Raw genomic sequence first — 25,551 nt, forward strand, 5'->3', positions numbered from 1 at the left:
GAGAACTTTGCCTTTGCAGAACTCAACTTGCTCTTACCCCCCATTCAAAACGCCCAGTGATGGTGCAGAGCCACCTGGTTCTCTAATTCCTGCTTGCAAATGCAGGTCACATGTCAGGGGACAGACCTACGGAGGGCTGAAAGCAACAACTGAGTACAATAGGGTTGAGCCCATCATGAATAGAGACCTAATGGGTAAATATTTGTGTACCTGTACCTTTCTTAAGGGCTGTATTCAGTTTGCTCTTCAAAGAGTGTGTTGAAAGAGTGCCGCCTACCCTCTATTTATTCCCATTAGAGGCTACTATTACCCCTCTGGGCCATAGTCCTTAGCTAGTGTTCAGGCTGTTTTTCTTGAGGAAACTGAAGATAGAATTGTGTACAAACAGGGTAGCAACCCTGTTTATTTACTGAAAATGGGCATTAAATTGTATTTCTCTTAATCATCAAACAGCAAGAAGGAATTTCTTTGCTCTTTATTTCAAGCCTTTTATTCACCAGCCAGCACTTCACCATTTTCCTTGTTATTTTTCCCCTTCCAAGGCCCCATTAGTGAAGCTCATTTGACCATTCTTGGCTTTCTTCAATGGTCTCTGCCTCCTTCTGTGGTATCCCAGCTGCACTGCCTACACACCATTTCATCCAGCTCACACCCAGACATACCCCATTCTTTTCTTTTATCCTCTTCTGAAACACTGGCAGTGATCCATCTTTCCTCCCAGATGGACTTGAATGGATTGTGTCATGGCCATCAGCCTCTCTCTTTTCAGGATTTTTACATTTGTTCTAAGGCAAATGTGACTTTTACAATCATCAGCTTCCAGGAGACTTTTGACAGCTTCCTCCCCAGTGATGCACTCATTTCCACCAGGACTCTGGAGTACATCACAGAGAGAAGCTCCTACCTGTGTCTGCACATGCTGTGTGACAGCCACAGCTTAAGAGTGGTGGCTTTGGCCAGTTGAAGCCAAGGACTGCAAGGCTCCTGGTTTCTAGGCACTGCTTCATTTCCCTCCTGCTACAAGTGAAAAAAAGAAGCCTGCAGCATTTGCAGAGCATGTTTTTATCACTGCAACATGATGGAGGAAGGCAACCCAAGTACTTCAGTCCCTTGGCTTCCCACAACTGGAATAGCTTCACTGTGGCATCATCAGTCACCTATTGGTATCAGACAGCACCAATATCTTACTTTCTTGCTTTAAACTGCTCCAATATTGTAAATGTTGTATTATCAAGAAAATAAGAGATACCAAATTCCTTTTAGAACAACTTGACTATATGTCAAACTCAAATTGCATTCAGTTTGGTCACAAATTTTTACTGTCAGTAGGAAAGTCTGAGATGAGAGTTAATACTGGTTTTCCTGTAGCCTGAAGAGAAAGCTTCCCTCAATTGCCTCAACTTACCAATAAATTACAATTCTTGTGAAGGCTGCACAAAACCCTCCTCTCAGTAGAATCAAAATGACACATTTTTATTGATAGCATTAAGGAAAGAAAAATTAAACACCAGATTGTCAATACAAAACTAGATCTCTACATCAACTTGTTCATTACCCTCAAGTACTGCCACCAAAAAGTATGTTACAGGGGAAAAAAATATATGCAACAGTGATGTAAGAGTCCTACTTTCCAGTGGTTGTCATAAGCATGGAGTACTATAGATTTCTTCACAGCCCAATGTTTCTTCTGCACTCATTGCTGCTGTCTCTCAAGATACTGCTACATGTCAGTTGCCTACCTGAAATTTCACATGAATTGCTGAATCTTGCTCTCCACTATTTTCTAAAATGCAGAGTGGCAACAAACTGCAGTTTCTAACAAAAGAAAAAATTACTGTTTGAATAACCATCCTGAACTCAGCTACTGGAAACCATGTAACTTGTGATAATTTATGGTTAAAGGAACTACAAGTATTTCTGTTCACCCTCGATCAACATAATACTCCTTTTAGGGCAACATATAGGCAGAGTTCCATTAATTAAAGCTATTCTCCACAGATATATTTCACTTCTGTATTTATTTCATTTCACACTTTGTTTTGTGCTTTCTCAGGCTGTAGTACATCTGTTCAGACCCCAAATCATGCAGTGTGGGAAATATGCCTAATGAAGGCAGAATTCCAGGGATATTCTGAGAAATGGGAAACAAAGCACAGTACCTTGGTAGTTTCTGTTATTGTTTGGGCTTGATTTGAACATGAAGTTGCAATCTTTTGATCGTATATACTGTAAAATGTTATTGTACAGCCATAAATACTTTTTCCTGCCTTAAGAAAAATTATGGGCTATTTTCCGGATGCATTGTAGCATAATGGGCATGGCATCAAAAGACAAGATCAATGAGTACAGAAAAAAGCATGGTTTTGTTGGTTTTTTTTTAATAAGTTAAATAACTTGACAAGTTTGAATGGGAATGTGAACACATCTAAGGTAAGATTTTAATACAGAAGTGGCCAACACACTGTAAGGAATTTGTTCCTTTAACAGATGCACTCTCAGATATGTGAAATATCCCAATTTTGACAGAAAAGAATGGACTAAATCCTCATCTCAGTTACTGACTGGCTGCAGTTCCCATGGGATGGAATTTGGTGTGGTGAATTTAACAGGAAACAATAGACCAAGCAGTCTCATTGCCTGTAAAAATTAAACACTGTATTTTCATAACTTGGGAGTTATGTAAGGAATATCTCAGAGGCACAGTTGTAAGAGCTCCACATTCTGCAAGCACTCTTTGAAGGATAAGGCCAAATGATAATTTCCTCCAGAACTTGGGAAGTATACAGATCTCAAATAATTATAACCCCCAGAGCATGATAATCCCCAATTGCATGAGCAGTTTGGAAGTGGTTTAATGCACTTTTGGAGAGAAGATGTGGGGGAAGATGGAGCAGGGAAGGGAGGAGGCCTTTGCACAACCAAGTTTAATCATTCTTGCTCTATGTGCACATGCTTGTCCTTAAGTAGTTAGCCACCTTGTTCCCTTGAAAGTCCCTAAGAGTAGAAGTAGGCCACTTATACCCCTACCATTCACATTCACAAGATTAAATGCACCCCAGCATTTTCAGGAGCAGAAACTGAGTTGCAACCACCTTCAACCTCACTGGATTAGCTGCTTTTCCATCAGCAAAAATATGTACACTTTGGTCATGCAGGACAGTGAAAATTGCATACACACCCTTCTATGTGTACATTGGCTAAAGAACTTCTCAGCCCAGAGTGCTGTATCCTATTTATAACTAGCTCCTTTTAAATTTAATAAAATACACATATTTGGAAAAAATTATGAAAACATTCATCCAGCTGAGAGAGGAGCTCTCATGGCTGGTGAGGACTGGGAACAGGATATAGAGAGAAAAATTCTAAACGTCCCAGTTTTCATCTTTGTCTTACTTGGTAATTCTTCCCAGACAATTGAAACATCAGACCTGTGGCTTTTGGGCCACCTGTGTTCTACTTCATGTTTCCCCTAGGTTCAGAGCTAACTTGCTCAGTGACTGGAAAGTGATAGTGGAAGAAAACTGTAAAGTGAGATTTTGAAGAAGGATATGAAGACTGCAAGCAGCAAACAGAACTGACTGGAAGGTAATAGGAATTGGGAAGAAACATAATAGCAAAGAGATTTCTGTCTGCAAGCCCTGAGTCCCAAGAGAAGAAGATTTGTAGCACAAGAGAGTCACTGCTCAAGGCTCCAACAAGCATACCATGCGCAACTGTAGATTTCCTTCAGAAGAGCTCCATCCTGGCCCTGTGCACCATTAGGTGTGCTCCAAGAGAGCATTGACAGGATTAGCTTCATGCAAAAGAAATTCAGTCGAGTTGTGTAGTCCAAGACTTGGAGTTCATTTGGAGAACCACTGGTGGTGGTGATGATGGGAATGCTTTCTGCAAAGAGCATTTCTGATCCAAGCTGGCTGGACATGTCCTGGGAAACATGACATTGCAATTGCAGGGTAACCAGACAAAAAGAGCTTTGCTAGAATTTTGAGCAGTAAAGAGGTCTTTGAACTTCATGTGGGTATAAATTAGGAACTCATGCAGACCATGAAATCAGCTCATGGTCCTGCTAGCCCATGTCCCACAATTTGGTATGCAGCTCATGCTCTCAGTATTCCTATACCTCCATACTCTCTGGATGTGAAGGAAACTTTAAAACCCAAATAAATGTGCAAGTCTTCAGTACAGGGACTACATAAGCCTAGGATTGAGTCTTAGCACTGGGCAGCATTTCCATATATTCTTATACAGAAATACCCTAAAATAAAATCACTGAGCTGATTCTGTGTCGTCATTTAAGGTAATGCAAGAAGTCACTTGAGATATTTCCTAGAGGAGTAGTCCCCTCTTCTTATGTTGCTCTCTGCAGGGCTGGCATCACAGTAAAATCAAGTTTTGGTGAAATGTTTCACCCATCTTTCTACACACATACTTTCCAAGCTCTGATCTCAGAGACAGAAGCCCACTATTTCCAAGGCTTACTCTACTGCGGGCATTCAACACATGCTGAGATGGAGCCAGGGTCCGTGGCAGTAACAGAGCACCACTGCTAGATTCCTGTAAGACCAAGTGTAACTGGGACTATCAGGCAGTAAGGAGGGAGATGCAAAATGGAAGATAAGCCTTCTGGTTCCTTCTGCATTCATGATGTGATTAATATGGGAAGTATGATTGGTGAATTGATGCTGTCTTTTCAGGCCATCATCAATGCCACAGTCATGGCCTGTGGAAGAGTAAAGCCCCAGCTCAGGAGGAGCCAGAGTGCCTGCTGGTGCATGCAGGACCCTACGTGTCTGCCAGGCTCAAATGAAAATGGCAACAGCTTAAGTCCTCCAGGCCACTTTTAAAAAGCAATGTAGATATTTATGTAATATCTAATTAAAATAATTAAGCTTTAAGTGTAAATTACTACATAATAATTCATTTCCTGCAAGACACATAGCCTCTGTTCCTCTTTCCCATTTTATTCATCTATCTGCTTTTCTGCCTGTGCTTAGCAACAGAGGTCAATCCTTGACTCCACTATATCAATAGGCATTTCCCACTGGCTTTCAGAGATCTTGTGGTGTCCCTGTCTTTATCAAAGGAAAGAAAGCATAAAGACTTAAGTAACAGATAAAGATACTAATTAGTCATAATGGTAGACTATTTACTAATGCAAATAAGCTGTTGCTCTGGAGATACAAATCCATCCAGAATTATTCAGAGATAGTTTCTGAGAAAATCTACTCCATCAATACCAATGGGCAGACTTGCAGAAATATGGTTCCTATTTGTGATCACAAGTTTGAAACATAACACAAGCTGCAACATGCAAACAGGCAAGTGCAGCCCAGAGTATTATATCAGAGTGCTTATCCCACATGCAAAGTGACAGCCAGTTATCATCCTGCAGTGTCAAGCCATGAAGTGTCTAAGGTGTGGCTCTTCCTGAATTTCAGGACATGAACAAAATAGTGACCATATATAGTGGCAGGATCCTCCTTGGCTACCAAACACCATCTTGTTCCAAAGCATCTTGTTCCAAAACATGATTCTGTTTCCCCCAACCTGCAGGCTCATTCATCACCGTATTATTCGGGTTTCATACTGTTATAACTCTGTTAGCACCAGGTCCATAGAAACTCCGATTGCCTGCTGATACCAAAAGAAAGCACACATCTTTCCAGTAACATAAAACCAAGTTTTGTTCTGTAGTTTTTTCCAAACAAGCTGTTCCGCTGAATTCAAGTGCATGACAGCTCTGTAAATTAAGGGCCACTTGGCAGCAGAGTCCTAGAAAAGTTAAACAAAATACAGTATTAAAAGTCAAAACTTGTTTACATAAAGCAGATTTCTTTTTTCATCTCTTCTTTCTACATTATTTAACTCTTGATTTTTTTTTGTTCCCTTGTATTTGTTGTACATTTCTTTTGCAAACACCATAACAGGGAAAGAAGGGGGGGAAAAAGAAAAAGAAATTCAATTTCTTTATTGGACTATTTGTTTAACATTATAATCCAAGAAACTCTACTACCACACTCAAGAGGAATACCCCTTAATTTTAAAATCAATAAAAGAAGAGTTGTCTTGTGGGGCTGCATTTAGCCGTTTCAGCTGAAAGCAACACATGAACAGCTAAAAACAGCTGAATCCAGTAGAATGTAAATAAGAGGTCCTTGCCAAATCCTTCCTGGTTACAAAATGCTATACCAATTTTAAAGATTCCATTGCGATACCTTTGTACTTTATTTATAAGGCTTTCAGTAAGCCACTCCCTTTCCATATTTGTTTGAGCTTGTGCCCGTATTCCCATGATTAGTGCAGAACAAATCTAGGTGAAAGGTTGATCCTCTTTCACACCAGTATTCATCTGAATTTTTCTCCCTTTCCTGGAGATATGTTTTTAAATCAGCAACTGAAATCTTAGACAAATTCAAGCAAAATATTTGAAGTTGTTCTGAAGTTTTTGTTTCTTCAGAAAAAAAGGCACTTTTCACAAAGCACTTTAACTGCACACTGCATATCAAAGACCTTGTTCTAGTGAGCTTCTGTAAAGTTTCCAAATGAGGAAAAACTCTTCTTGCTTTTCTCATTTCTCCAGTGGACTGAGAATTCTTTGAATCGGAGTAAAGAGACCAATGATTTGGCTATCTTTTCTCTCCATCAGTGATATCTATGCAGCACTGGATGCACTCCCAAAGTCCTGCCTGAACATATTCCAGGCTGAGTTGTGCAGGACTTAGGAGGGGTTCTCTGAACACAGTCTCTTCTCTGCACCTTCGCTGGGAAAGTATAAATGCGTTCCCAGGGTGTTACACAACTTAGCCGCAGGTAAAGCATGAGATACCGAGTGGGAATGGTAATTAGAAAAAATTCGAAACTGAGTGACCTTCCCTCAGCACCAACATGCCACATAGTACTAGTTTTGTCCTGACATGTGAGGCACCTCTCTTCTGTATCTAATCCAGGAATCACTTTACATTTCATGAATCTACATGCAGTGTGAGTCAGATATAAACAGAATTGCCCAACCCTTTAAAAAATTCCATTACACTTACTCTTCCTGCCAATTCAAGTGAAAGTTTTGGGCAGAGCAGGTGGCCTACAACTCACTAACCTTTTTCCTCTGGCCTGAGAGGCTGGGATGAGACAGTGGGGATCACTACCCACATGCAGACATCACCAGCCACATTTGCTCAGCCCAGTCCTGCTGAGAGCCCTTTTCAGGCCTCTGACACACTCCAGTCTCTAGCTGGCATGGTCCTTTTTAGATGGCAGTCTCACTGAGACCCACCAATGATGTGTTTCAGGTGTCTCTTTGTTCCTTGCTCTCATGGCACAGGGCTGGCCAGACAGCTACAGCGTTGAGATTCCCTTGCTTGATTACACTGCTCTAACACATACACATCTAGAGCTGTGGGGCTTAAAAAATGAGCAAATCCCTATGAAGTATACTTTCTTTTTTCTTTCTCTTTTTCTTTTTTTTCCAATCTCATATTTCCTGCCCACCCTAGACCTCCACTGAAATGGAATTAAGTCATTTGATAGGCATGTCCCCTTTCACTACAAAAAAAAAGAAGCTGTGGGGGGATTTAGAGATAAAGCCTTGCAGGTACCTCACAGGTTCACAGACAAGCTGAAGGTAAACAGAAATGTTTTGTTTGTGAAAACACAGGATAAAATACATTGTTTTCAAGTCCTTGATGCTGAACTGTGAAAGAGGCATATATTCACTTGCCCTGTACTGCACAAGCTGCTGGGTTTCTAACCAGAAGGCAAGAGAAATCTGGCTGATATATACTGGAGAGTTGAATTCAAAATTAAGAAAGTTCAGGAAAATCAAACTAAAAGAAAATTAAATTAAAAGTTTGATGTGTTTAGAAAAAAATAGTCTCATAGGGTTAGAAAAATACAGCTTTGCCCTCCACCTAGTTCCTTCCTGAAGTGCTTGCTTGCTGGCTGGTTACTGCCCTCCTCCCCCACTATAAAACAAAACAAAAAAATCTTTATCTCCAGCCTCACTTCAGTGACTCACACCAAAAACATACCCCTTTACTCCCCTGAACTTCTGAGGAATTTAGAAGTGCAATCCTCAAAGCCCCAAGGGAAGTTTGGCATTTCATAATAGCCCAGCAGCCCCACCTGAGGTACGAAGAATGCTTTGAAAACATGCCTGTGATTAATTAATTAACATATTGGCACATAACTAGCTTTATAACCCTCCACCTAATGTTTCGGCCGAGAGCTGCCTGTGCCTGTCACAGACACTGCGTGGACTGATGCCATTATCTTGTAAAGAATAATGCATTTTACGTCTAAGTAAACACAACAATGTAACATAGATACAGCAGCTTGAATTAAGGATTAATTACAGTGATTCGTAGTGCTTAAAGAGTAGGCAGTTTACAAAGCAAGGAAGCAATTACTTTTAAAGACAGGGGTTTTTTGCTTCAACATTTCTGAGTGGTTGCATCATTCTTACTCCTGACAACAAAGGCAAGATCAGCACAATCAAAAGCAGCCTCACCTGTGAGAGTCTCAGCTCAGCCCTTAACATCTATCTGCTCTCCCAAGAGCAGTGGAGGCTTGGTCTCCCACACAAGGCTGGAGACTTCCATGCTCAGCTCCCTGGGTAGGTGGGTTATGGTTGGTGTCCTAACCTGTACCCAGGGCGAAGTGCCCAGTGGGCACTAACAGCAGGGAGCAGGGAGGTGATGGATAATTATCCCAGCAGCCTTACACACCATGCATGATGACATGGATTCAGGTAGTCCTGAGACTTGGAACACTGTGCAGTCTTTCCTATCAGTTGAGGAGATCAGCTGCATTGTTTAATTTGTAGAAAAATATGTTTCCTCAAAAAGCAGGTGTTATATTAAAGCTTTCTTAAATTAATCAGTTGACCAGGTTATTTTTGAATGTTTCTTGTTGTTGTTTAGGTAAGCACACATAACCATAGCAAAATACAATCAAAATACTTAAACACAAATCCTCTTTCCCCCCTTTCAGCTACTAGAACAAATCATTTGTAGCATATGAGAGGGTCTTAGGCAAGTACAAAATCAAGGGAACAAGGAAAGAGCTTTGTATTTAGCCCTGAGAGTAAGGAGGTTCATGGCCATCCATACGTCTCTGGGAACACATTTCACCATGCAGCTATACCTGTCCCTTTTGCTTGTGGCTCCTCCATGGTGGGTCACAACTTTATTATTGCAAGGCAACGGATAGGGGAGGAGCACTTCATCAAAGGCAGTGCTGGCATAACTTCTACAAGCTATCCAGGTGGGATTTTGGGGTTATTTTCCATCAGCTTGGAAGGGCGGTGTCAGTCACCAATAGGTGATTATGACTGCAAGTAGGAGCTCTCACCTCCAAGTCCTTGAAGAGCAATTCATGCAAAGTTGAGAGCAGTTGTCCCTTTTCTTTGTTTTCTAATTTGTGTACTGGCCTTTGCTTTGGTTTGATTGTAGACAGCAAGTCTCCTGAAAGACTAGGAAGCGCTAAAAAGTTGGAGGTGGTTTATGAATGTCACATGAATCAGTGAAAAGCTCATTTGTATTTAGTTTTCTAGGTTAAATTGTGGAAGAAACTAGAAAGCAGCATAGGATTCCCTTCTAGAAATGGTGTGACATCTAGATCTTGTAATCACATTCACCAAAGGCACTCTTCTAGTGATGAGTGAGATGCAAAATGAGCATCAAAACTGGATTAGTGTTCACAAATGAAACCATGAGACAAAAAATTCTGATGGAAAACAAGCAAGTGGGATACAGTTTTGAAAAAAAAATACCTGTAGGAAAACTACTAAGTCTACTACTAAGTCCTTTGAGAAAGGGCAGCCTTACTAGAAAAGACTGAGTTGATACTGAATGTCAAAATATTTATAAGCCTGAAAATTTTGCGCTGTTGGCACAGAACTAGGATATGCTGATATTTCTCAGATATCTGGAGATATCTGAGATCTAGCTACCTCAATACCAGAATGACAGTTACAAATTGGAAGGAATTCAGCAAAGTGAAACAGAGGAGATAAAAAAGATACAGAGTATAATGCAAGTCGAAAGAGAAAAGCTTGAAGGTAAAAGAATAGAAAACAGGTAACTCTTACAAAATATTTGAAAAATGTGACCAGCAATTAATTAAACTGTTTAGATTGCTATGGTAAGTAAGAAAAGTGGAAGTATGAATGTTAATCTATCCTACTCATTGTACCACTAAAAATACATTGAATGCTAAAGAAAGCATTGTGTACTCAGTAGGCTCATCTGGAGCCTAGAAATTAGGGACTTGATTTGTTTCAAATCCATTGTTGCTCTCTTTGTTCTCCACTTTTTACATACTAGTGTAATTTTTTTCTCTAGAATAACATCATGATAACATGCTAAATTGCTTTCCCAAAAGATTTTGCTCTCTCTCTACATATAGTAGAATACATAAAGTAGCCAAGAAACAAGAGTAGAATTTTTTCCTGCTGATTAAGCATTAACATTTTCACTTTTCTCACTTCTCCACAGTTTTTCAAACTGTGTATTCTAGGAGTTGCTCTGTTTTCTCTCAGCAACAACAGCATTACAGCCAATGTCATGGATGCTGAAGACTCAAGCATGTCCTACACAAGTGAGTCTTGACCCAATGATTCATTGTGGACCATGAGAATAATCCCACACCACTGCAGGTGGTGAAGTTTTGCTCATGATTATATGACTGTTGCTAAACTTGAAGGTGCATTTGTAACCAGAGTCCTACTACCTATGTAATATCTATAATACTCACACCATGATAACAAGGTATATAAACTGTTTATATAGTTCAGGGGTCATTAAAACACAAATTCAGTAGCACTGTGTGCTACCAACCTCCTTCTTGGAAAAAAATTACTTCCTTATATAAAGATCAGCTTTATTTTTGTCAAATATTTGGATAACAAAGACAGTGAGAAATTCCAGTCTCAATTACTCTTCTTCCACTTGGTTTCCCTTGACAAAAGTTAGCCTAATACTGTGACACTACCAGTTAATCATAGTTTAAATCCTGCATAAACTTTCTTTATGAAATTTTGTGGTTCCTAGTTGAAAAAAAACGACTTTTGAAACCAAGAGGAATGCTGACATATCCAATTTGCCAACTGCAGTCCTACAGTTATATAGGACAAACAAATATAGTTGTTTGTTTGTATGTGAAACCAGAAGTACAAAATAGTCCAAAATCTAAATTAGGAGCCTTGATTTAGAAGGAAAAGGTGTCCTAAAAGAGGCAAAGGTTCAAGGACTTCCTTCTTATTTTCAACATCTCATATTGTTGTATGATTTCAGCTGTGAGTGCCAACACATTTTCTCAGTTGTTTGGTGGCTGAAGCAGGTGTGGGTTTGGTGGTCTCTACTGGACCGAGAGCCACAGCCAGAAAATGCCCCTGCAGTTTGCCATGATTTATGCATTTGTTCAGGAGCAGTGAGGCCATCTACAAAGTCACTCCATTCTCTCCTGAGTGCATGTTATTTACCCTTTCACTGGCTCTGCCCAGGCTCGATTTCTCCCATGGCAAAATTCACTGGAGGCTAGGGCAAGGCTTGCACTGATTTCACACCTCATGACTGTGTTACACCCCAGCTTAGGAGACTAAAGTTATCAACCTCATGTTTTCCATCACATCACCAGCAATTAAAAAGGAAAGAAGGATATTAAATTTAGGGCCATATGAACAAAACTCCAGATGGGGTATGATCCTCATGCAGACATCTTCCTTGACATCCCATCCTTCTAGTGTTACAGGGACACCCAGAACTTTGAGGGCGAGAACACTTTGGCAGTGTAAAAAGCCCAATTTATACACAGGCAGCATTAATAGGATTGACCTGTTGAGCTGTCCATGTCTTATCAGTAGTAGTATTAATCACTTACTGCAGGGTGTTAACCCCATAGCAAGGAAACCCAGCTATGCCATTACTCCACACACACCAAGGCAGGTAATACACTGCTGAGATGGAATTTTGTTCCATCCAATGATCTGACCTTTGTAAAAAAGAGCCCATTAGGAATTAATGTACTGCACACAGAAATGTCTGCTTGCATTCCTCTTTCACAGACGTGTTTGGCGCCTGGGGTATTAACTTTCAGACTTTGTTTCTTTTTACTGTATATTCGTCTGCGTACCGTTGCCTACAAATGGGGTGCAGTAGAAAAACAAGCTGTGTTGCCTTTGCCCTTTCCCATTTCTTTTGGATGCACAGGTCATTCGTTCATAAGATCATAAGTGACCTTAATAATTCTGTATGTGAGGTGCCATAATCTAATTAGAGTTTATGTTCAATTTTGGTCAGAACTATAACCCATATTAAGTTTCTATTTATAAGTAACAGGAGATTTTTTTAATACTGCAGTAGCAATAAAACAAGCAGCATAGTAATGAAGTGTCTCTGGAAAATGAGATGAAAATAATAAATGTTTAGACAAAAAATAAGGCAAATTATAGTTGTTTAATAAATATGCAATTGCATCTAAAAATATTACATCCTTATCTCATTCAGACGTATATTATACCCTATTTTGATTAGGCATCATGCATAAATTAAAAATAACTCTCATTTTGCCGACACAAAAATGTAAAATATTTTCAGAAGGATCTTAGTCACAAACCATCCAAAAGATAGTTTTAGTCATAATGCAAAGAAATCAATCTGACCAATGAACCATACAATTTATGCTCTGAAAATTATTCATAAAACACAAATTACTAAATTTCTTCAGAACTAATATATATCTCTCACTTCATACATGAACATACCCTTAAGTTCAATCCAGTAATTTTTTTTTAACATAGCTGAGAATTTGTTTTGATTCTACATCTTTCTCTATGTTCCAGTGTATTTTTGGTAGTTATACTCCTTTATTACTATTTTGCAAGACTAAATATGCAGCTTTCTATTTCGACACTAGCAGGGTACAATGCTCAAGGCAGACATTAATGATAATGTAACTTGAAAAAAATATATGTATACATATAACTTGTTTGAAAAACAGTAACTAACAACCACTAGTCACTATGCATAGGGAAAAAACATAGTCATACACAGTCTTTCAATATAAAGCAAAAAATCATTTCAATAGCATGATGGAAGTTCATACACATTATAAAATAAAGCAACTTGGAAAGACCACTTATGTGAATACACGGCAGAAAAGAGTAAATGGTAGGAGAATACTTGGAGCAAAAGTCATTTTGTCATCTTTTAACACGACCATGACTGTGTGTCCACATATGCACAGCGACTCAGTGCAGAAAAGCTGAGATTAAAAGCTCCTGTGCATGAATACATGTGGACAATGATGTTAACACTAGTCACTCAAAAGGGGATAAAGAGACCATGGGTGAAGAAAGGATGAGAATTTTGTTAGCACCATTATTCTCATGTATTCACTAGCACCAGATTTTGTAAGGTTTTGAGAGCAAAATTCCTTATTCCATACGCATGGTCAAAAAAGACTCACACAGACCATAATAAACATGTACTTTCACACATCAAAAGGGTTAAATTACCTTACTGAGAGGGATATCACTGGAGATGATGTATTTTAGAAAAAACCAACAGATAAACTGATTTTCATATACATGAAACACAAATAGTTTATTTTTTATTATTATTCTTTTTTGCTCATTGCTTAAAGCTACTTCTAGCTACCTCTAGGATTTCTAGCTTAAGCTCCCCTACTGGGAATTTCACTATGAGACTTCAAACAATATCCTTGGCATTTCCACAGGTCACCCTGGTACTATAATGTATCAGTAGGCATTGATAACTGATTTCCATGAACCAGAGTAGCACCTGTTATTTTGCTCATAGAAAGGACTATCTATCTGCAGCTAGCCAATTTAGTGATGTCTTTATTTCATTATTCAACAACAGTTCTACTAATTTCAAACAACTGTACAAAACTGGGGGGTGTTGTTGTATAGGTAATAGTGCACTTTTAAAAAAACCTTATCTGAATACTCTTATTCACAACTCATTATACTTGCAAACTGAAATAGACAAATTCAGACACAAACTCTCATGTCCTTACCTTCTCAGTTTACTCCAATGAAAATGAATTTTAGCCCCTGTTCCTTTGCATACACAAAAGAAGGAGGTCCCATGTGGGGTTATGCAACTTAAATTGTCTCCCTGCCATCATCATTGTCACTCTCACTCTGACCTCAGGTGGGCAGAGAAGCGATGCACCAGAAAAGGAACACAGTATCGTCCCAAACATACCAGAGCCTCCCAGGAGAAATTAGCTCCATTGCCAGGCTACATTAATGCACTTCATTACACAGATCTTAAGACAAGTTCCATCTGAAAAGTTTCCTTTGACAACCACCACATAGGATCTCAGGGGGCACAGGGACCAGCACCCACGCAGCTCCAGCTTCTATGACACTGCTCTGTGTGGGACAGCTGTGGAACATGAAACCATTAAATCAGTAATCACATTAAACCATTACCTCTCCTCTTCTGGAAAAGATGAAAGTGAATTTCCTTCTCTCCATTTCTTCCTTGCTTTTACCTAGAACAACAGGTGAGCAAACCCCCAAACCAAGAAAATCTGATGCATCCCTCTACTAAAATCACTATTTTACCCTTATTTTACCCGTTCATAGCTACGTTACAGACACTTGACCAGAAAGTTGCCTTGCATGTACTTGATAACAGTGAGTAGGAATGTACAAGAAACACACACATGAAACTTCTGTTAGCTATGGTATAGTATAAATCCCAACCTTAGTGTTCTATTAATACATTTCTAAACTGAGTACCCTTATTCCAGTTGATTTCCAATTTTAATCACCTAGACTTTAAATCAGCTGTCCCCAAAAAAGATTGTGACAGTTCATTTACTTCCTCTTCTAATGAAGACCAGGCAGCCCTTTCTCTTCACAGACAAATAATATGACTGATCCATTATTTTGTAAAACTGTTCCATGAAAGCAATAAGATTTGGACATGCTTAGAGGGAAAAAGAAATCACTGGAAAAAAAATTCTAACCAGTTCCATGAACCATCAACATGTTCCTCTATGTTTCCTACAAGTGATTTGTTTTCTTCTCAGAAGAATGATAGAAAGCATAAGAGAGGTAGGGAGAGAGGGAGGGAGACAGGGAGGGAAGTTAGTTTGGGGGCCAGGAATAACAGTAATACCAGCTCTGTGAACCCAAAGAGATAGTTTCTAGTGAAATAGCTATTTCCTACTAAGTCCACATCAGGAACCTAGGATATTGTTGACCTCTTATGCAGGTTACTGCATGATGTTGATAATGATGATGACAATGCAATTGCTGCTCAACAACTTTCTGTACAATATCAATATCTTATGGAGATCAGGTTAACCTTGTGCACTTATTCAGTCACAAATAAATCCTAGGATTCTGTCTTTCCTGCCCTCTAATCCTGTATGCACCTATGCCTTTGTCAGCAGAGCTCTTCAGTACACTATCACCTGCACGTGATCCAAAGTCACCATAAACTGCTCTATCACCCACGGCCTCTGATACCTGCAGTGCCACTGGACACACTTCCCAGTGCTGTGTGGCACATGCACACACTCCCTACTACAGGAGTAAGTAATGGAGTAATTGCAGCAGATGTTTCACTTGGAGGAGGAGTCCTGTTATGCAATAGTTTAGCAATTGCAGATGATAAGGAAAACCTGCTCCCAGATCCCAAGCAAACACAAACCCACCTCTGACATCTCTCATAGATGGCCTGAAGCAGGAGGCAAAGCCATGCTGCAGTAAGGCTGTCCCTGAAGCAGTCTCACTGCACATGGCTGAAGTGATGATGCTGTAATTTGAGTGTGAGAAGGAGCCTGTGTGAGTCTCCAGTCACACACTGGCCGGGAAAGCAGGACACCTGAGCTTCCAAACCTGCTCCAAGTACGGTAATGTGTAAACAGCTTTGTGTTATCCATGGTAGAAGAGCAGGTGAAGTAAATCTCAGGTACTCACATATACTCTCACTGATGCATGTACATAAATGTGTCCTAAGAAAAATTAGTCACTACATATCATTTTTGTCTAATCAGTCACCAAGGAAGACTTCTGACTGGAGGAAGGCTCCACCTACAATCTAGAGATACCTCCAAAGCTGAATAAAGAAATAGAGCTCTAAACAAAATTAATAATAATAATAATAATAATAATAATAATAATAATAATAATAATAATAATAATAATAATAAATTGTAAAGAGAATGGACAGGTGATCAGAAGTCTGAAATGGCTCCAAATAAAGAAATTATCAAATGACTCAGGACTCTAGTCAGAGAAATAGGTGACTGAGGAATGTGCCAGAAATGTGCGAAATCACAAGTGTCATGGAGAGGGTAGTCTGGCACGAAATTTGTACTGCATCTACCAATTCAAAAGTGAGCACCATCAAATTGGGTTCCAAATAAGAATTCAAACTGAACTAAAAGGTGTAGTTCTCATTAAATGGGTGGAATTCCTTGCAAGGAACATCAAAGATGCTAAAAGTTGATGTGGACTTAAGTGGCAACCAGATCACCTCTTCCTAAATTTTTCCTAAATGAAGGCATTCACTTGAGTGTACTGGTAGTTTGGAGGTAGGACTATTTTTTCATTCAGGATAAAGAACAAAAACAATCTCCCACATCACAAATTTTAAAGTCAAGTTCCTTGGATCTGGGGAAGTTGCAGGTGACAGACTACTTGAAGTGCTAGTAACCAGGCTCCCTCTCGAAAACCGCCTTCACAATCAGAACGCCTCCCTGCCAGATAAGTATCACAGACACCATAGTTGAATCCTTGCTCTGACCTAGCACAGCCATTCTTATGTTCACCCAGCTCCATGGTATCTCTGTAGATTATCAGAGTCTAGTGATATTGACTATTCACATCAGCTTGTTTCATTAACTCCATACACGCCTCTGCTTTGGCATACACTTGTCAGGCATTACTTACCTTGGGGACACATGGCACTGCATATTTGAGTGCCACAAGCCTTTTGAAGGTAACACTTAGCTCCACTGTGCTCAGTAGCAGTCCAAAGTCTGAAAGTGGACACAGTTAGTCTGTTAAGGTACTAAGCTGGGAGCCTGGACTTCATATATGATGGAGACTGGCATTCCTGAGGAATAAGCTAAAAAGCTCTGTTGAGAGGGGAATTACTTACAGGCAGCCAGCAGGAGATAATTTTATTATAAGGAATACACTGAAGACCACCCTCTTTGGAGCTTAGACACAATAAATGCTTCCAATGGATAAAAATTCAGAGCCTAAAAGGCCAATGAGCCTACCTGGAACAAGATATAGCTGTTGAAATAAACATTCATAATAATACTCAACTGCCCATGGTCTTGTACCTTTGAAAGCTACCCAGGTTTTATAATCTCTCTCCCTAGCTAACTTCTATCTAGACTGCACAGGAACTGTCAGTGGGTATTTTGGATCTTGTCCTTAGCACAAACATGTCTTAAAAGGAGAATCTGTTAGCTAAATAGAAAAAGTTGGATGAAAACTTCATTAACTTCATTGGGTGTCCTACTCATGGGAATATATTAATGTTATGGATTTTGAGGTTTTGTGAATCTAAGGGATTTTTAAACTCTCTGAGGGCTTACAAAATGAATTTAATTTCTTTTTACTCTGTCCTTTAAACTCATAGTTTATGTTATTTCATATAAGGATAATTCAATTTTTTTAAAACCACAAAAAATGTTTTTCTAGCTACAGACAATCATGTGCAATGTATTAAGGACAGAACAGCCTCCAAGTCCAAGGTCTGGCACAGGCTCAGTCCTAAACAGACATAACTACAAAAATTGTGATTTTTTTCTCTGCTGCTTTCCCCGTGGGTCTCTTTTTCACACTGTCAGCTCTCTGACTCTTCTCACGTTGTTTTTCATCGTATATACTTGTCTTCTCCCTTTTGATATTCATCCTTAAAGATACAAGTAAAATGTGCTCCCAGTAATGCTGAAATCAACATCAAGATTTTAATGAACAATATTTCAGCAGGTTTGAAATCTGTCAGAATGATTTAGCCCATGTCTAATAAGAACAAGATGTCCATGGATTATTTCCAGCACCGTCTCTAGTAAGTTTATGGCTTCTGATTCAGAAGCACAGCATTTTGAACAACACCAGGCCAAACCTTCAAACAGGATTCACACAAATTACAATTTAAATTTGTTTGGGTGTCATCATGCTCCCATTTGCATTCACTTACCATTAATATACAAATATGTGCAATGATGACAGAACTGATTAGGCTAAGGAGCTAATTTTAACTAAATACATAAGCAATTCAATAGTTGTGAAGAACCTAGAGATCAGAAAATTTTCTTAGAAATTTGAGACAGCTGTAATCAGTTTATGGGGATTTCTTTAAAAAAAAATCAAAAATCAACATAGGTGCATATTGTAAAATACTCAACACAAATACTAAGCATTCTCCTCATCATAAACACAGTTGAAATACCGGCTCATTCAGCTGCTCTGAAGTAACAGCCCAACCTCCAGGGCCAGCAATCACCAGCAGCAGGAGGAAGTTTAAACCCAGCTTCTGTTATGTGGCACATCATCAGTAATGGCACACGCCTCAAATCTTACCCCTCCTCATGCAAAACCATCTTGAAATCTAAGAGGTTTATTTGATATTATTCATTCCAGGACATTGGAATAACATCACAATGTTTGTGTGAAAGATGGATCAAGAGTCTCTGGTTTTTAACTGGCTTCCTTCCCTAGAGACAAGTAATTTAAAGTCTATCAGCATCTTCCAAGCTGAAGAAAAGAAAACTTGAGCATTTATAAAGCAAGGTAATTTCCAAAGAATAGTAAATGTGTTATTGGAGGCATAAATATCACAAAATACACTTTTTACAGAAAGAGTAAACAGAAAGCGCATTCTCATATCAGCATAACAGCAAACGCTGTTGCACCAAAGCCTGGTATGCACAGAGTATGCAGTTTATTCATTCTTTCTTGAGTCACAAAATGTAGAGTTGTTCACAGGCTGCAGTGATTCAGGTTTCCATATTTTGACAGACTGCAACTGCTTCTCCAGATTGCAAAATACAATCCTTTTCTTGTGCCCCAATGCAGAGCACCCCAATGCAGACAAGCAGATGATCAGAAGCATATCAGTGCTGGCCACTCTGCCCTGGTTTAAACATTCGGGGTGGGGCAGGGGGGGGAAATGAAAAAATAGTAAGGTTTGTACTGATTTTTAGCACACTTATTTTAGATTTGTGTACATCTAGAAGCATTTGCCGCATCAAAACAACATGCAGAAATCAAATAAGTACATTTTGGATCAGAATTTACTTTCTGTTACAATTTTAAGGAAAAGTCCAACAATATAGGTCAATCTATTCTCAGCTTGCGGTCTTTTAAATTATAGTGATAATCTCTCTGTTACTGACAGCAGTGTTAGCATTTGCCTGTTACTGTGTTGCCTGGAAGTCCTTGGCAGAAATCAGGATTCTGCCTGTCCAGATGCTGCAAACAGGATGCCATGAAGAAAATCAGTATTAACTGTGATTATTACAGTCAGCTGTAACCAGAACCACTGCTTAAAGGAAAATTTTGGGAAATCTTATACCCGCAGTCAAACTAGCTGCTCTGGCCACTTCTGTGGTAATTGCTTAGCCTGTATTTTTGAAACCCTTAGTTGCTAACTCTGGCTTTAAACTGGAGCCTCTCTTCCTGTTAAAATCCCAAGATACAGAATCAACAGAAACAATGAAGGAGAAGAGGATGTTATTCTCCTTCATAAAGTATTAACTTAACACAGAATATGGGTAGAGGCTGCACTAAAATATGAGCAAACCACAGTTTTATATATTGCAGGCAGTAAACTGTCTATGTCTCAAAAACAATTTCTTTTTCTCTAGAAGCAGGAGGCTGCAAGTGCAAACAAATGCTATATCTACTATGAACAAAACAGGAAGAACTAGGGGGAAAATAATGCAATAATCTGTCCCTTAAATAGCTAAACATCATCTTACATTGGTGTACTTGCATAACCTCAAGCCCCCTTATTATTAAGAAATGAATGTAGATTATTTCCTTTACAAATATGACAGCCAGACTATTTCTGTATTACTACATAAAATGTCCCTCTCCTTTACAAAATGCCATGACTCCAGTTAGCAAACAATAGAGTTTCATTAAATCCTTACCCAACCTCACATGCAAAGCAATAAAACTTGTGATAAATTGCTCTTGCTCCATAAAGTCTCCCACAAATAAATGTCTTTTGACAATAAAGAAGCATTATCCCCCATCCCCTCCACTGAATTTCTGTTAGTTCTGCAGTATTTCTGTGCTACAATGAATCTACAGCAAAGACTTGAGGTGAAGGCACATAGCTCACAAAAAATGAAACAAAACGCTTACATTGTAAATTCCTCTGTACCCACAGTTACAAGAGACGTGTAGCAGCTTGCTGCTTTGCAGTAGGAGAACCTACAACATATATGCAAGATAGTGAAAATAACCAAAACATGAAACATTTTAACAACTTGATACTGCAAGTTGCTGAGGCACCACCAGTGATTTTCTTTGGAATATTTGAGCTTAAAAATAAGAACATGCTTGAGCGTTTTCCTGAGTGAAAGCCGCAGAATTCAACTTCTCGCAGCACTTGTATTTCTCCTCATTTAAAAGCACAGAGATGATCATGACACTTTCCTCTGCTTCTTTAAACAGTTGATGTGTCCTAGATCTAAGCATGTTAGAACAACATGCTTTTCATTTAAAACTCTGCAATATTTTACCTGTTAAAGAAAACCCCTTATCTGCCTAACCTGAAAAGAATTCATTGACACATTATTATGTTCCATTAAAGGGGGTACTCTGAGTATGTGATTTACCATGTGCTTTATCTGATTGCATTTGCACTCCCTTGACTTTTTAATCAAAAGCGGAAATAGATTAATCTATGGTGACACAATTACCAACTCTGACTTACTTTCTAGAATCTATAATGAACATTTTGTACCTAGGTTTTACAACTATTGTGGCTCATATTCCTGGCACGGAGATGTCATCATATTTACAAACCCATGTTTTCTTTTTCTTGCCTCAGCTTCCGTTCTGGCTTTAGCTGAACAGTTTAATCTTAGACTTTCCCAATACTTCCTGTGTAATATCGGTGCTGCTGAGAACCCTTTGCTGATCTTTTAACCTCTAGCGTTCATGTTTCCTACATACTGCATAGTCATTATTAAAATCAGATATTTTCTTGGAAATATTTTAAGATGGTTGAGGTATTTTGGACTCTTGCCTCTTAGTAATCTTCCTACACAGAATGCTATAAATCAGTGTTTGGCCAGTTGAACTATGATTATTGCTCATGTTATAGGTGATCTCAAATGTTCTCACTCTCAAATTACTGGAATTCTGTTGCAGCAGGAGCTTCACAAATAAGGAAGAGACAGTACAAAAGAACTCACTGTTGCCTGGATTACACAGGTCTTAAAACTTTACCTGAAATGACATGACTTTCACCAATGAACAAAGCTGCAGTGGTTCCCACGCTCTTGGCTAGGTTAAAACAGCTGCTTTATAAGAGCAATTTTTTACAGATGCTAAAATGCCAATTCAATGCTTTGGTTCTTATGCTCCTAAGTAGAAAATTTCAAGTGCAAGTGACCACAATAATTAGATTTAATGCATCATACACAGTGTTCTTTGGATCTGAAAGTCAAAGACAAAATTTGGATGCTCATGTTTTGTCATGCTGGAAAGCATAATAAATGTGCATATTTTTAGATCATTTGCCTTTGAAAAGTTGAAAAAAAGTCCCTCCTGTACCCAGTCATCTTCAGTGTTCCAAATAAATTCTAGAATATTTTAACATATTTATTCTACAGTAATTTTAGACATTATTTTCTCAATAGTTGTCTCACTCGTCACTGGCTTCCACAACAAAACCAGTTTAAGAGCCCTGGGTTTCTGCTCTTTCACCACACCAGTTTGCTGCCCCCACAGCAACCCTCATGGAGCTGTTAGTGAGGCTCTTTGAGAAGGTGAATTGCAGAAAGAGTCTAGGTCATGAGAAAGCCTGGAGAGAGAAATCCATTGTGCTGTAGGGGCAGGAATGAGAAATGAGCAGGAGGAGTGCAAGGAGGCAGGATTCCTTGAACTGGCATTATCTTTTTAGCACAGACTGACCTCCTGAGAAATACTCTCCAGTGGCTGGGGAGCAGCCGTGCAGAGGTGTGAAAAAGTGCTCCAAGTTTGTATAAAACCTTCAGTGAAGGTGAGAAGTCACCATGGTTTTAGCAGTAACTGTGACTTCCAAAGACAAGTTAATCACAGGCATTAAAAAAGGTTACAAATTTATCCCCCCACACTCCAAAGCCTAAAAAATTATAGCTAAAAAATACCTGCTTTTCTTGAGAATGTTTGTTCCTTTAGGTGCTTTGATGCTGCCATTTCACTGATGCTGCTGTCACCTCACACTTTTTTCTTAACTGAAAAATGCGCTGAAGATGAGGCTAGATTTAAAAAAAGGCCTGTCAGACAAACTTCTCTGTCTCTTCTCTGCCTGTGGCACACTCAGAGTCAGTGGAGCTAGGTAGGGGGATACTTACAGCTAGAAGAAAGTTGCAGGCAGGTGGAAAAAGCCTCTGTAAGTCAATCCTTTCACCCCATCAGCAGATGCCATAAATGGGTAGGCTAGTCTCACATGGGCTTATGAAAACGGGCCTAACCCTTCAGTTGTTACTAACTCATGCTTTTCAGTCAGTCAACAGCACCTGCTACTCAGGACCAAGCAGAAAAGGATGTTCCAGTCCAAACAGTATCTGGGTTTTGGGGTAAAAGATGGAAGAGTAACAACAAAAAGAAGTCTGAACTTTCATTTACACATCACAAAGAGAAAAAAAGATGGAAATATTAATTTAAGTTTCAACTTTTCATTTCAAGTAACAATACTGCTTGAAGCAAAATACCAGCTCTGAATGAGAGTTGCAAAAATATGTGACAAGTTAGTCTCTTAGGTTACACATTTCCTAACTTTAATAAACCATGAAGAGACCACTGCCTTATCTTATTGTCTTGGATTTCTCAATTTCCTTTTTCCATCAAATATGCTTCTGTTGTGGTCATATGTCATTGATTTGGTAACTACATTTGCTCTCTTTCAAACCAGTCTTGTATTGAGCAAACCTTGAGTTAAATCCAGTTCAATCCATTCAAACTGTGCCTGTGCAAGAACTCGGTATTTTTATGCTGAAAATCACTTATTAATTATTCTAATGTTTGAGATACTATTGGATGTTTCTGGTTTTATTATGCTGATACAATGCAGTGCCACTCAGACAAGAAGAATATCAACACAGACCAAAACAATGCTTTATATCAGGCTGTGTTGTTGTTCACTGAGTAACACAGCAGCAAGAATCAGCCTCTATGAATCAGTTATATCTTAAGGGAAAATTACCTGGCTGACACATCATTTTTTAAGGAAATTTTTCCATGCCTTACCCCCTTTCAAAGGAAATACAGGGCTATACTTTAGAAACCATGTAATACATAGCAGGTGTGGTATTTGGTAACTTTACTTCCATTAAATGAGCAAGTACTTTTAAAGAGCCCTTGCAAAAATCTGAGTTTGATCTCAGGAATCCTGTCATGTCATGCCTACAACAAAGGAGTTAAGTATAAGTGTGCATTATTTTTGCAGCTAATTTCAAGGCTGGTGAGAGCAAAACATATTAAAATGTTTCCTTGTGGATCTCAACTGTTTCATATGCTGAGCTGAATGGCAGAAAGGGTAAATGCACATACAGCTCAAAATATTTATTTTCTTGTAACTGGCCTTGGAAAAGAGTGCAATAATTGTTAGCAAGAACAGCAAATTTGTCTTTATCTTGAGTTTGGATAAGGAGAGATTTTACAGGAAGCTCTAAGAAAGAAAGGCAGTTTTCACAACAAAATATGTTGTCAAAAGACCATTCTTGTATCTATTTATTGGAAGTTATTGAAAAAAACAACTGTAACAGAAATGTAGTTTAAAACACATGAAATTAAAAAAAACTACTCTGAAGCTGAGGTATATCTGATGGCTTATTTTCATGGAGAAGCAGAGATGAAAGCAAAAAAAACCTCATCAATATTTTTTGAGAAAAATACAATTTCCTAATGAAACATGCCATTTATAGCATTAAAGTGAGGAGCAAAATTTAATCTATGTTTTCAAAAGTAAAAATTAACAAGATTTTCCCTGAATAGGAAAACTTAAACACCATGGTTTACTCTGAGCACAGCTCTAGTTTCTGAATGCTTGTCCCAACAATACTTCTACTTTCTGCTCACATTTCTGACTCTATTTTTCTTCCCCTCCACTTAAGAATTCCTTTTTTTCTTTTTTAGAGAAACTAGGCCAAACTCAATTTAATTTTTCACTAAACAGTTTAAATTATGAATTTTATTTTTAAGTTCTATCATGATTATATAGAGTTGATTTCTACATCCAGAAGCATAAAGACAGAGGGACCAGAGCAAATATAACTCTTCTGATCCTGTGGAAAGGTCATTGATGCTTCAGGCTATTGTCATTTTGGCTTTGGGCTTTATGGGGACCCTCATCAGCACTGTTGCAGAAGAGACTCAGACATCCCCAGATCTGGAATGGTTTGATGCAATTTCACTTGGGCACACTCAAGGCATGGCCCATCGGTAGATCAACCATCTGTCCACACCACACCTGTCCTGTGAGCTGCAGCAATGAAGAGTCCCTGACCAGGACGTTCCATACCCATGACATTTTACCTTACTTGTCCCAGATATGGCACTTTCAGTATTTTCATTAGTGGTTTGGCCAATGGAATTAATAACGCTCATGTCAGGTTTGCAAAGGATGCAGTGCTTGGAAAAGCTGTTAGACCTATGAAGGCCATAGGATTTGAGTTCAGAAGGATGAACTGAAGAATTAGAGAGGATGCATTACCAAAATAAGATGCATGTGGTCATTAAACAAATGGAATGTGTTTCACTACAGACAAATCCAAATTCCAGCACTTAGGAATAACTGCCTGAACAAATATAAAATGGGGATGAATGGACAGCAGTTCTAGAAATGGGATCAGAGATGGCAATGGGTCAGAGAAGAACATGTGCCAGCAATGTCACAAGGTTGCAAGAAAAGTAAATATCATCCTTAGAAAGGGTCAGTAGAAGGACTTTGTTCTGATGGAGTACTATCTTCAGTCTGAAGCATTATTTCCAGGTATGCCAGGAATCAAATGGTGGGAGAACAGAAGAAAACAGGGAGAGCTCCCTGAGCCTGGGAAACATTGGAAGGACCAGGCTCTTTACCACCTACAAATGAGAAGACTGTGGGGAGACCTGATAATGGTCTTCAGATGTGTAAAATGTCACTGCAGAAAGACCAGACAGTAGTGGACTTAAATTACAACAAAGGGAGAACCAGACTAATCTCTGCCAAGAATGATTCAGTCATCCATGTCCTGAGAACAGAGGATGAACTAGATGTCTTTTAAGAGCTACTTTGTTTTCTATGACTCCTTTAATGCAACCTTCAATAAAACCTTTTAATTGGTCCA

Source organism: Molothrus aeneus, chromosome 5, assembly GCF_037042795.1.
Source record: "Molothrus aeneus isolate 106 chromosome 5, BPBGC_Maene_1.0, whole genome shotgun sequence".
NCBI classification, from domain to species: Eukaryota; Metazoa; Chordata; class Aves; order Passeriformes; family Icteridae; genus Molothrus; species Molothrus aeneus.